General features: G+C 40.0%; 1 protein-coding gene across 4 annotated transcripts in view; it reads left to right on the top strand.

Annotated features, from left to right (window-relative positions):
- Positions 1 to 13,718, top strand: part of anks1b (ankyrin repeat and sterile alpha motif domain containing 1B) — a 167,465-nt gene that overhangs the window by 26,042 nt on the left and 127,705 nt on the right. The window lies entirely within an intron of this gene.

Raw genomic sequence — 13,718 nt, 5'->3', positions numbered from 1 at the left:
GCGGCCGACAGCGCTGTGCACAGTGGTAGACTGGTGCGTAATAAGAAAGTGGATAATGCAGAAAACAGAGATTTTTAGATGTGACACTCTTCTTGAAGTACACTGAGAGAGAGGGAGAGCTGTGCATGACGTGTCATTTTATCATGGTGGAAGCAAAACAGCAAAAGTAAGAGGGAATTCATGACGATGTTTACGTGAAGCGAAATGTGAAGCTTAGTTTGGATCTTCTTTTGCTGATGGTTCAGTCAGTTTTGGTTGGAGGATGATGAAACCTGCAGCGTCAGAATCTAGCGCAAAAAAAAAAAAGACGTAAACATAGAAAGCTGACATCTCACCAATTCTGATGCGTCGGCGGGTCCGTGCTCTATGTTTACGAATTTGTGCAGAATCCATGTACCTGCTCTCATTTACAGTTTTAGTTGTTTGGTGGTTGTTGAAATTTTGTGAGGTTTAACCTGACCAATTTTAATCGGTAAACCCACCCCTACTTCTCATAACACATCCAGTCCCAGCAGCTGCCAGTCCATTGTGTTGGATGAAGGTTCATGAGTAGTGGAATAAGAAAAGCTGCCCTGTAGCATTACTGAGATGGATGTCTAATGTCAAAACTTGCTTGAAGTATTTCAACAGGCCCACAATTCACAACTTCCAAAATAGCCATCTGACGTGAAGTCATACCCTGAAACAAAAACAGCAAAGTAAATATGTACCTTTATTAAATGGCAGCTGCGGACGTTTTATTTCTTTTTCTATGTTTGTGCAAGACTGCACGTCTTAAGCAAGCACGAAATAAAGTTTACCTATGTTTTAATATTTGTGTGTCTATACATATTTGTGTGTCTGTACCTTGTACCTTTGTGGCCCGAGGTAATGAATTTAGCATATCCTTGCTGCCTGTCACATGCATGCTTTTTGTGCACACATGACGGCACTCACTCCCTCATTACGAAGTTTCCCCTGTTGAGAATTGTCGTCACTAGCTACAGGTTTCCACTGACCATCTCCATGTGAACGCAGTTTGACGCCAAAGCATGTGCGGGGCTTTCCTTCGCAGCGTCACCTTTTTTAAAATTAAGTTACAGAACTCATTTGCGACAACCTTGAAAGCAAAAGAAAAGGGAGACAGGTAATGATGAAATGCAGGAAAGACAAGAGATGCTGTAGAGAGAGGTCTGGAGTGTTGCCAAGCAACACAGACTTTCTTGAGATGTCAGGCGTGGGATGTCCACCATTAACAAATCTCAGTCACCAACAGCATAGGTGCGTCAGACTGCTGCACACACACTTGCACATGTCAGCGTTTCCTGACTTTCTACCAGGTTATTTCCTCTCATTTCACCATCTTTACTTCCTTCCTGTTTTTCTTCCTCCGTCTGACTTTCTTCCTCCACACTTAGTCAGACTTGCTTCTTACATTTCTCTTTCTCAAGCTCTAATTTTCTTTCTTAGGAAACAGGGCTTTACTCACAGCTGACGCAGTTTTAAGATGTGTGTTGTAAGGTGTCTTTGTGTGAGAAATTAGAGAATCTTAGCCAGCAAATATCCAGATAAGTGATATCCAGGCTCAGTTTCCAGTACCGTCCACCTTTACAGATATGTTTTAAGCAGTTGTATGAGAGCAGATGTTTTCATGATTTGCATGTTAGATACACAAACAGCATTTAGTCAAAGCCTGCTCAGACATGATCGGTCAAAACTCGTGAGACTAAGTGCAGGATAAGCTTCTGGTCTGGTTGACTCCAGATTGTGTGCATTCATATGTAGATATCAGTTTGTAGAGGTTAGTGTTGTGCTGTCACAGATCAGACAGCCATGAGAGCCTTTGAGGGTGCTAAGGAACATCAAAGGCAAGTGTTTATGAGGGGGCAGAAATTATGTGCAGAGCTTTAAAAGCATCTAAATGAGGGAGTAGAATTTGTGTGAGTGGGTGAGTTTAAGTTTAAGTTTAAGATCATTGACCTTTTTCAGATTGTTTAATGTTTTGTAATATTTAATTATTTAAAATAAGCAAGGTTGAAGTTGCTCCATGGAAACTGTATCTTTATCTTACGTGCAGAATTAGACATGCTTCGTTTAAATAAATAAATAAATCACACACAGCAGCTGGCCTTTTGAAGTTTTTCTTGGAGGCAAAGTGGCGGTATCATAATGTCATGCAAACAAACTGGTGATAAGATTCGATGAGTACAAATAAGACTAAAGGTAGTGAAAAGTATTCACTCACCAATCCAAGTGATTTATTTCAGGTGTTCCAGTCACTTCCATCACCGTGGGTGTATAAAATCAACCATTTGTGAAAGAATGGGTCGCTCTCAGGAGCTCATTTACTTCCTTCGTGGTTCCGTGATAGGATGCCACCTGTGCAACAAGTCCAGTCATGAAAATTTTATTATTAAATATTCCACAGTCCACCGTTAGTGGTGTTATAGCAGAAGTGATAGGAAGTGGCAGTAACTCAACCCCAAATTTCTCGCCCACTGCCAACCATTTGGGGGAGAAACATTTTTCCGCTCATAACCATTGGTCATATTCCATCCAACAGGGCGGATGACTCAAAGAATGTGCGCGTGATGAGGAAACCCAGGTGCTTGGTCATTTTGGAGGCCTACTTAGGTAAATTGCATCTCTCTGGTCTTATTCCCATTCAGACAAAGATGACTCCACCCACACCATTATGCTCCTCCTCTTGCTCATCACTAATACTACAGAAATTCAGAGTACAGAGTTTTTTTTCTTGGAGTCTTTTAATAAGGACTTCGGGCAGCACAAGTTGATGTGACAACAAAGTCAAAACAGGAGAATCTTTCCTAAGTGTTCAGTAACCAGTCGCAGCAGATGGCCACCCCTCCCTTCTGCATGAGGTTTCTTCCTGTTAAAAGGGTGTTTTTTCTTCCCACTGTCGCTGGATTGCTTGCCATAGGGGGCCATATGATTGTTGGGGTTTTTTGTTGTTGCTTTCTTTGTATTATTTTAGGGTCTTGACCTTACAATATCAAGCAACTGTTGTTGGGAGTTGGTGCTATATAAATAAAATTGAATTGAACTGAATGGAAAAAAATTAATTAATCTTGCATTATACCATTGTAATAAATCAAACTGTTAATATGTAGCCATTCTGTATATGCTAGTAGTATAATTCTCTTCCACTCACATAAACCTTGTAGTCATAACTGCTCGGGAAAGGAAACATCAATTTCCTGAAAGAAAATGAGCGTGCCAGTTATGAGATAAAAATACATGACTGAAAATAGTCAGCAGCTATTTGGATGATGTGTTTAATTATTTTAGTAGGATTTCTTTTTTCAGCTCCAGTTTTTCAGATTTGACGTTTGATGTCTAATAGAACGTTTGGGGAAAATTAAATTATCTCATTTTGGACTTGTAAAATTAAATTAAAAGTCAGTAATAGATCCAGGAAAATGTGGTGGCTATTTTCTTGATATTTACTATAGACAAAATTAATTTATCAAGAAAATAATTAGCAGACTAAACGATCAAGCAAATAATTACTTCTTGCAGTCCGTATCTGAGACGTCTAAAACTCTGCAGTGCCTGCAAATGTGTGCGCGTGTGTGTGAGGATTGTATGAATTGAGACAAAGATGTGAACAAAAGTGTTATAAATTTTTGCTCGGAGTGAATAGCGGATGATGCTGTTTGCTCTGTGGATTTTAATCCTGTTTTTCCAGTTAATTATCATTCATTTAATTGTCTGAAAACAGAAATTCTGTCATTCAAAACATTGAATTAGACTAATTGATTATTATTATGTTCTCTTTTAATTTGATTTGATTTTGCTTTCATTTCCCGCTCTCGCTCCCGTCTCTCTATGGGACGTGACGCAGCTCTGTGCTTACACTTGGTGCCTGTTAATGGCGTTATGCCCCTCTAGACTGCAGCTATAGGCTGTCAAAATAACTCACAAGACACATATAGGTGCTGTCATATTTCACCTGAAATAGACTGGCACAAACCTATAATGCCCTTGACTCCATGAAGATGTGTTGTGGATGCGTGCGCTTGTTTGTGTGTAGTTTTACATCCCGTCGGAGTATCGCATATCTCACTATTCTTGAGGTAAACAGGAAAAGGCAGAGAAAGCTGCCGAGAGGGGAATAGAAGCTCAAAGAAAAGCCACCAGCAGGAATTTTTTTTTTTTTTTTACTGCAGTGTTGGTTTTATAATACGGTGCAGCACAGCAACCCTTCCTGTAGTGTTGATGCCCTTGAGCAAGGCATTGAAAACACAGTACGCTTATGCAGAGACTGTTAAATGTGTGCAAATTATGTTGTGTTTCAGTTCAAATGAGCTCGCGTTAAAGAGATTAAGGCACAATCCTACACACAGGTGACAGAGCGAGATAAGGGTAAATTTGCTTTCTGTGTTCTTGTTTACAAAGGAATTAAAGATGTGGTTAGAAGGCTTTACAGGCAAATAAGATGACTGATCGTACCGAGTTCATATTTAAACAAACATCATTTGTATCCGTGTATTTGTGTAACATATTGATGGAAATTATTTTCATACGAAACACTGTTGTGGCCCCACATGACGCGAGGGCTAATGATGTTGGCAGGAAACGTCTGTCTCTGTTATTTTGCCTCTGGCAGCACAGTTATGCAAAAAAAGCCTATGATGATAGGTATTTGTCATTTTGAGCGATTTACACTCTGCTAAAAAAAAAGGGGAATGAACTTTGTCGAGAGATGTGAGGCAGTTGCAGATGATGCTTCATCATGTTTAGCTTGGTCTAATCTCGGGAGATTATGAGTTTCTGGAAAAGAACCGCTCTCTGTTAAAGGAATTTCTTGATTTTTACATAAATATATTTATATGAGGTTGCAGTTGCTTAGTGTACCATCATACCAAACCCAGCATGCTGATTTTAAATGGATATAGTGTTTGCTAATTCAGTCTGAATACAAAGATTTAGTGTTTGACAGCTATATCCTCACCAGTATAGCTGCCAAGTAGTGAAGCCAGTGCCAAGGAGCCACTGGCTCCACTACTTTGTGCCCCTGTCTCACATCATTTTAGGTCTGCACTGAAAATCATTCTTGTGCACTAAAATAAATTAAGCGTAATAAAGCAAACATCAAGCTGATAGGCAGTATAAAAGATGGACATAGGTACTGTGATGACACCCCACTGGTGAATGAAATCCTGTTTCGTATGGTGGAAGTGACTGTGAACTGACTGTGAAACCACACACTTACTAACTGACATTTTGTTAGTCCAACTTCATTAGACAATGAACGTATCCTTGGATTATCCTCCTTTCAGGAAATCTACAAAATAGACTTTGGCTACGTCCACACGTACACGGGTATTTTTGCAAACAGAGATTTTCCGTTTTTGTTTTTAAAAAAAATCCTGTCCACACGTAAACGCAAAAACGAAGGAAAATGCTGCTAGGAACATGCCAAAGCAACAGGTGGCGATATATTCCTAACCGTGTAGAAATGTTGGCCAATCAGAAATCTAGAAGCCTCGGTGGGAAAGAGTAAACAAAGATAGATCTGCACATAGAAACAGAACTGAGTCCTGTGTGGAGGGACAGTAACTGTGTGTGTATATGTAAGCATTTAAACACTGCAGAGAGTAACAGTATTTGGTGTAAGTCCGCCATTGTAGAAATTCATTTCACTGAAACAATAATGTGGCGCACAGTGTGACGTCAAAAAAATGCGCACACCTTTGACGCTGCGTTTTCTCCGTTTTCCTTGTCCACATGTAAATGCAAAAACTGAGTTTTTGAAAATATCCACCCTGGAAGGTGTTTTTAAAAATCTCAGTTTTCAGTGACCGAAAATGCCGTTTACGTGTGGACGAAAGGCGCAAACGCATAGAAAAATCTGCGTTTTCAAAAATACCCAGGTACGTGTGGACGTAGCCTTCAGTATGACTCGAAATGAGTGACTGAGCTCATAAACTGATCAGGAAAAGTGTTCACAGAGGTCAAGTCCAATGGCCCTTCTTTTGGGAGGGATGTTTTCTTTTCGTGGCTCTTCATAAGGCTGGTTAGTGGTCTCCAACCACTGCGGTAACCTCAGTCATGGTGGCCTGTGCTTGAAGAAAACAGTTTTCACTCAGCCATAAAAACATATTACACACAAACATAACAATCAAAAAGCAAACACTGCAAGAATGATAACAATACTGCTAGCGTGACAACTTCAACATTAACATTCCCATGAGTCCCTGCAAAAACCAGGCATAGTCTGCATGGTTGCCTCACTTGGGGCTGACATATACATTGCCTTTAATTCTGTTTTTCAGCAGTTTTAAATGTTTGTAATATTGGCCAGTGATTAACAAACACAAGATCAGACTTTTAAATCAACTACTACAATAACCTCCTAGGACCTAGAGTGCACATATGTGGACATCACATTTTGGGTTGTCTAGACCAAAATACTAAATTTTGCTCTACAAGGGCCTGATTTCCACTTACAAGGACATTATACTGCCACTGTTCTATCGAAATGTAAAAATGTGGATCTAATTTTTCTCAGAAACAAAAATCAGGAAAAAAAAAATCACATAATTCTTTGTTTTTACATTCATGAGGTCTCAAACAGCCCAAATAGCAAAGACAAATTGAAAATGCATGCCATAAAAGAGTTCAAGTCTTAGGCAGTTAAAGATTGTTTTGTTTTTTTAATCTGTTCATATTTAAACAGCTTTGAAAACAATGGGATATCAGCTTTCAGTTTTTGCTTCTGGTTTATCAGTAAGGTTGTGTAAATGCAGCCATGGGAAATAAAATAATAACTGGGAAGTTAATTTCAGCTCCAAACTAAATGTGCTTCCTGCTGCAAACTTTTTTTCTCCCACCGTTACGCAACGCACACTCACCTTAGCAGCCTTTTGTTGCTTCAGAACTTCCTCCAAAGTTGAGGGACCTGCAGTTAAATGCAGTAAAAGTTTGGTCACACAGCAGTGGCTCTCTGTCTGCAGTCTCTTGCTCCAGCTGGTTGCCGTGTCTGTGGGATTAAGCGTGGAGCCGAGGGAAGCCGCAGTTAGAGCTTTGCTCAATACAGTAGCCATCATGGGGAATGTGAAGGGTGTAATTTTCTGTGGAGTGAGTGTCTGTGTCCCATGGGTGGCTCAGCTAGCTGATTTTTGAGGGATTAGCCAGCCATGGAGGGAAATCCAATTCTGCAAGGCAGTCCTTGCTCGCTGATCGGACCAACCTGCACCTCTGACTTTTTCTTTCCTTTTCTTCTATTTTCCAGTTTCAGATTTACTTCACTCTGTCCTTTAATACTCAATCAAATACTCCCTATACCTTACCTATTTTTGTGATTACCCGAGATCAAACAGTAATCCGGTCGTTAAGTGATGACGTGATGAATCCTACTTCCGGGCCTAAAGTAGTCTGCGTTTAATATGGCTTTTGTGTTGTTAGCATGTTTAATGTTTTGTATTTTCTTCTATTTAATCTCAAAAAGCCCCTAAAACAGTCAGTGATCACTGTTGACCTCCCTCGGCTTTTATTACCGCTAATCATTTATTTAAGCTCAGTTTTTAAAACCTTAGGATGTAACTACAGCCCAGCCCATGCAGCAGTATATGAATGACTAACTTCGTATTGTGGATGGATTATCTCAGTTGTTCTCCTGGCTGAAGTTTGGTCCTTTTACAGCATCCAGCAAAGTTAGCTTATTTATATTATGCTAACATAGCTGTGTCGCTAGCAGTCACATAGCACATCATTTTATACCAGCTAGCCCAACTTCAGTAACCCTACAAACGTCACTGCTGTTTAGTTTTCTGTTTTCATTTATGTTGGAAGTGATAACAGAGCTGTACGTTTTAATTTGTTTCCAAAACCCCGCAGTCAGGACATGCTATATTGTATTTAGATAGAAGCTAGCGAGCTAACTTCCTGCTAACTTCTAACTCCATTAAATGTCATAAATTCCGTTTTCATGGATGCCTGGATGTTAAACTCAATTGTTACACCTGGTAGAGCAGAACACTGCTAATTTTATTAAAGATGAAAGACTTTAGACAATTTTTCAACTCTCAGTAATGCCATAGTGATCGTTTGATATATGGACCTGCAGCGGAGTTTAGGTCCAGACATGGCTAGTGACGTCAGACTTAACAACCGGATAGAAATTTTAGAGATGTACTTAATTGCTTTCTTGTAGAATTGTATGGGAAACAAATCCCCCAAATCATAACCCACAACAGAACACATAGATGGAGATGAAGTTTTGACAGAATGGATACAATTGTCCCTGTGCAATGATTAAAAAAAAATTAAAATACAGCTTTTTTTTTTTTACAGCATTCTGCAGGTTGCCAGATGGGATTTTGGTCAATGTTTGATTATCAAGAAAGAAGAACATACCCATTCAGTTTTGAACTGCCTTAATCTTTCTTCACGTTCTGTCTCTTTTCTTTATTGGTATCCTCTACTGACCGCACCCCTCTCATCGAGGCCCTCAGAGCGTCCTTTGTCCTTTCTTGTGTTCACCCCTCCTCTTTCTTTCTAATCAAATGGTCTCCATGAGGAAATGCCAGCAAATTATAGCGTCTATTCATATCTGATGGCCTGTGAACTCTGTGTACAGTGTGGGGTGGTGGATTGGCTGTTGGGTGGTACAGCGCTGGGTTTAACTGAAAAAGAGAGATTCGGGATTTAAGTTCCTCGGATGTAACAGAAGCAACAGCACATTTCCTGGTTGGGTTATCAGGCCTGCGCACATGCAAACAGGCACGCACACACAAATGCTATACATAACGAGAGTAAACTCAATCAGAGAAAAACACACAAAATATGCATGAAAGCTCTGACATGATCACACACGCATAAAACCCCCACCAAACTGTATCTGCAGCAGACAGACACGTACAAATGCCGCACTGCATTATTACACAGATATAATCAGAAACAATTTTCTGGCCACATGTGGAGGCACATAGACACACACACACCCAAAACGCACACTGTCAGACGTTTAATCTGGCCTAGCAGTTGGATGGGAGCTGCATACGACCTGCTAATTAGTGGCCAGAGGAGGCCTCTGTTTGTCAGCTCTCTTCCTGTTCAGCTCAGACACAAGTTTCTCTGTCCTATCTCTTCCCTTTAAGATAGAGAGCGAGAGAGAGAGAGGGAGGGATATGAATGAAGACCGAGTGTGTCTGTTTGTTGGAGGCACAGCACACACTTCTCTGCATGAAGCCTTTTTGACCACATTTTAAAGCTTTTTGACCCCCCCATCACCTCCAGGGCCAAGCGGGAGGATACCATCAGAATATCAGGTAGCTAAACCTGCTGTCACCCTGCCGGATTAATTTCATTTCCACATTCAGGTGCCCCTAGGCTTCTGTCGAAAGATTTCTCGGCACCGACTGTCCTGTTTGAGATAGGTGGGACATGTGCTGTAGAGAGACTTGCTCAAACTTTAAGTTTGTTGCTCTCTTCAGTGAAGCCGGATCGCTTGCTTTCTTGTCTCTCTTTGGCTTACTTTAGTGTAGAAAAAACAAGCACGTTGTCTGAGTTGCCTCCCATTTCTGTGCATTTTTCGTCTTTGTGCGTGAGGAAATCCTTTCTCCTAACTTACCGCACTCCCACTTCCTCTGCTTCCGTTCCTGAGCACAAAGTCATTTTCCTCTTCCCGCTCTGTCTCTCTGTCTCGTGCTCATCTCCTCGGGATTCACTGACACAAACTCCAAAGTAAGTGTTGAGTAGGATCCTGGCGTCCTTTTGATCTACCTGTGTTTTCCTCTCACTTCTCTTTTCGCTGTCTGTTTCTAGTCTTATCCAAAGCTGTGGTTTTTATTACACCTGTCAGATTTGACCTCCTTTCTTTTGCTTTGTTTCTGCCAAAGCAGCCAGGGTGGACGCTGGAGATTTAACAGGAATAATAAAAGGTGATGTAGAAGTGAAAGAGAGAAATGTAGCTATACCTGGTAGCAAAGGGTATAGCACAAGTTACAGCACAAAAATAGGTCTTTTTCAATACAATTATTGATTATTTATACCTGTATTCATTTAAGGAATACATTTAGTTACAGTTCTAACTATTACCATTCTTTCAGTTTTCACCATCACTGGTTTTCATTTTGTTTTTTCCTCCCTTCAGATGCTAGTGGGGCAAAGCTTTCATTATTTCTTTCTGGAGATTTTGTCATATGGTTTTCTTCAGTGCATCTATTAATCAGTGTGACTCCGCTCGTAGCGTTTCAAAAGCTCTGGAATACAGAATGACATCCTCGTTGTTCCTGTGAACAATGGAGACAGTAGCTGAGATTATTCATAACTTTTCCCACCAAAATTTACCATGCGAGTCATTTCTTTTCAGATCACAACTGAATTTCCTATGAACTCTGACACTTCCTTTTAAAAAGACAATGGTTCCACTTGTCTCTGTTTCGTTTTGGACCTCTCTTCACTGGAAGTGAACAGTAACTCGGAAAGCTTTATCTTCGTTCGCTCTAAAGTACTGCCCCCTCCCAGCTTCGCGCTTTGGAGCAATCTCATGCATTTCCTGGCAAATCTGACCCACTGAAAAACCCCTTTGGTATGATTACATTCCTACTAATAGTAATAATAATGCTTCAATTTTCAAAACATAGATCCAAAATGCTTTGCAGAATAAATTGAAATGCCACTGATTGAAAATCGAAAATCAAAAAGAAAATTAAACACAGTTAAAACAAAAGCAAGTAAGAGCAGAATAAGACTTGGACAAACAGGGTAAATAATATGGCAGTGAGGTCAATACAATACAAATAAATGAATAAGAAAACAATCCTTATAGAAAAACAACAACCAAGAACAACTTTACGTAAAAATACGTTTTGAGGTATGACTAATGGTCCGATGTTGATCGCTCCTTGCTGAGATGATTTTTGTAGCTGCACGAGCTCGTCCATGGAGATGCTACATTTTATTACACCAACTTTGCATGTGCCTGATTTTCCAGAGTTTAAACATGTATGACAGTAATGACTACTCCACCTAGGTGTCTCCAGCAGCCATGGCTTTATAAGAAGACGCAAAGTCTGCTCTCCCCAGTTCTTATTGTAAAGACATCCACAGTTGCAGGGCTCTAACACAAAGTGCCCAAATTCTTTTTGTAATGATGCCGGCTATGGGAACAGCTAAGAGGGCCTGCAATGGAGAATGCAAGCAGAGGAATTCCTGATGTTTGAGGATAATTTTTCCCCTTAAATTTAAATCTGTAAGTTGTAAGTTTACTAGCTGTCAGTCACATAACAGTAAAAAATTATCTTTATCTATAATTCTCTATATGATTCAACAGAAGCATATGTTAAACTTCTGCCTTATGTGATTGTAAATATACTTCAATTCAATTCAATTTTATTTATACAGCGCCAAATCACAACAACAGTCACCTCAAGGTGCTTTACATTGTAAGGTAGACCCTACAATAATACATACAGAGAGAACCCCAACAATCAAATAATCCCCTATGAGTAAGCACCTTGGTGACAGTGGGAAGGAAAAACTCCCTTTTAATAGGAAGGAACCTCCAGCAGAACCAGGCTCAGGGAGGGGCGGCCATCTGCCGTGACCAGTACTTACATGTAAAGCCAGGATTGTTGCTAGACACAGTGCTAGATGAGCGCAGCTCCCCATTATTCAAATCCCAGTTATTTCTTTACTTATTTTGTAATGCAAAAAAGTCAGTTAAATTTATTTAAACATTAAATTATGCCATCTACTTTTCAGCAGCTGCCTTCCTGAGAGACTGACTAGTCACTTCAATGATAGTATACCTCAATTCTGATGGTTTTTGTTTGTATTATTGCATGTTCTTGTTGCCTATTTTGCTGCTTCTTTAAAGAAAAAGTCAACTCTTTTTTTTCCATTTACCATCAATCTAAACGAATCCACCGCAAAAGGTAGAGCCTCTTAAAAAAAAATTAAAAAGTGAGATTTTACTGGACCCCAGAAGATCAATACTGAGGCAGTAAAAGTGTGACGGCAATGCTGAAAGTCAGGTTTGTCAGGAGAAAGACTACACTGATTTGTGGCACAAATCTGGGAGAGTAGGCAGCTCTTCAGAAAACATGGCAAATCTTTCCAAGTTAAAGCAGTGGAGCCATCAGCTTTATAACAGAAAGTGACAGCTTTAATGGGAATCTCAGTTGTGATTTGAAAACAAACAATGAGTAAAAAAAAATGAATCATTTCAGCCATATTCTCATTTGGATCATGAATCAATGGGTTGTGTGAATTAGCCAAGTCTGGAAATAAATCCAGTGACAGCTCTCATACAGTCATTACAATGCATATGCTGGTGATGGGCACCAATCACAAGGAAGGTGAGATTTACCATAACAATATATAATAAATAAATAAATAAATTGCATTCATCTACCAAACTTCCATTTTCATATTATAGCCCGGGGTAAGGGGTACCACTGATTGTTGCTGTGAAGTAATCAGCCCGATTGCTGTAAGCATACATGCGGTGACATAAATGAGGCCCCAGGTTGTAAATCAATGTATACATGCAGAAAGGCAGTAATCAGGTTGTGCTTTTAGAAGCTATTGCAGTAATAATGACAAGTTTTGCTTCCTGATTTTTACTCATGACTGTGTAGTGACAAAAATGAGTTTTACAATAGATAAAAAGTGGAATCTTCCATAAACGTTTAGAGGCTACTTTTTAAAACAGTTCTCAGCCCTGTTCTGAATGCAATTATTTTCAATGGGAGAATATGTTACTGTTATATGTTTTCTATGAAACAAGCTTTTATTTCTAGTGTAAATCTATCACAAAAACCAAAAACACCTTTATACTTCTATAGCTGTTGCAATCTGAATTGATCCAATAACCTTTGAGACGTATCAGAAAAAAATTAAAGCGTCAGCTCTACTGTGAAGCTGATAAAGGTTTGGGGTATAGAGGTGTGTAAACCCATATGTGGTTATGGTTTGGTACGGTCTTAAAATCAATGTGAACATGATTTGTTGCACCTTTAATGGTCAAAATAATCTTTATGTCTCATAAATGGCTCTTTATGGCTGTACTGGAGTGCTCTCAACCTTTCCTTCAGCTCTGTGAGGGAAATCTCTAGCTAACCAGGCTGTCACGTCAAATCTGTCAGCTGAGACGGGCCACCTGTGGACTGAAGGCGCATAAGTCTGACTGGGTCTGACTGGATTAGTGGTAATGGCGGCCTAATCGAGTGCTGATGGAGATGGAAAAGGGGGAGAAAAAACAAGGGACTTTGAGTTTGTGGGCCTTTTAATGAAGTGGGGTGTGAAATAAATCCCAGACTGAGTGCAGAAGGTGTGAGCGAGAGAAATCATCAAAGGACTGATTGCTCTGTAAGCTAGAATGATTAATCAGTTTTGAGTGTGCTCAGTGTGTGATTGATGGCCTGGTGCAGTGTGGGTAATGTAGTAGCAGATGCTGACAAGAAGAGTAATGGCTGTTGAATTAGAAAAGAGATTAGGAGAAGAGGAACGGAAAGATGAAGTCATTGGGTTTAGAAATATGTATGAAGCAATGGTGAGAACAGGGGCAGCCACACACACAGTGAAGCGTTCACCACTGATCCCATTAGTAAGAGTACAACTTGGAGAAGGTTGCCAAGTGACACTTCAGAAATGATGATGGAGTCTAAGGGAAAGGACAGACATCCAGAGGCTGAGTCGCTGGAAAGAAATGTTTTGTCTTTTTGGCTGAAATGACGCTCGCCCCTGTAACCTTTTCCCCTGCTTCA

Source organism: Pundamilia nyererei, unplaced genomic scaffold (assembly GCF_000239375.1).
Source record: "Pundamilia nyererei isolate P.nyererei 1_Seehausen unplaced genomic scaffold, PunNye1.0 scaffold00052, whole genome shotgun sequence".
Classification (NCBI taxonomy): Eukaryota; Metazoa; Chordata; class Actinopteri; order Cichliformes; family Cichlidae; genus Pundamilia; species Pundamilia nyererei.
This window is presented reverse-complemented; position numbering and strand designations above follow the sequence as displayed.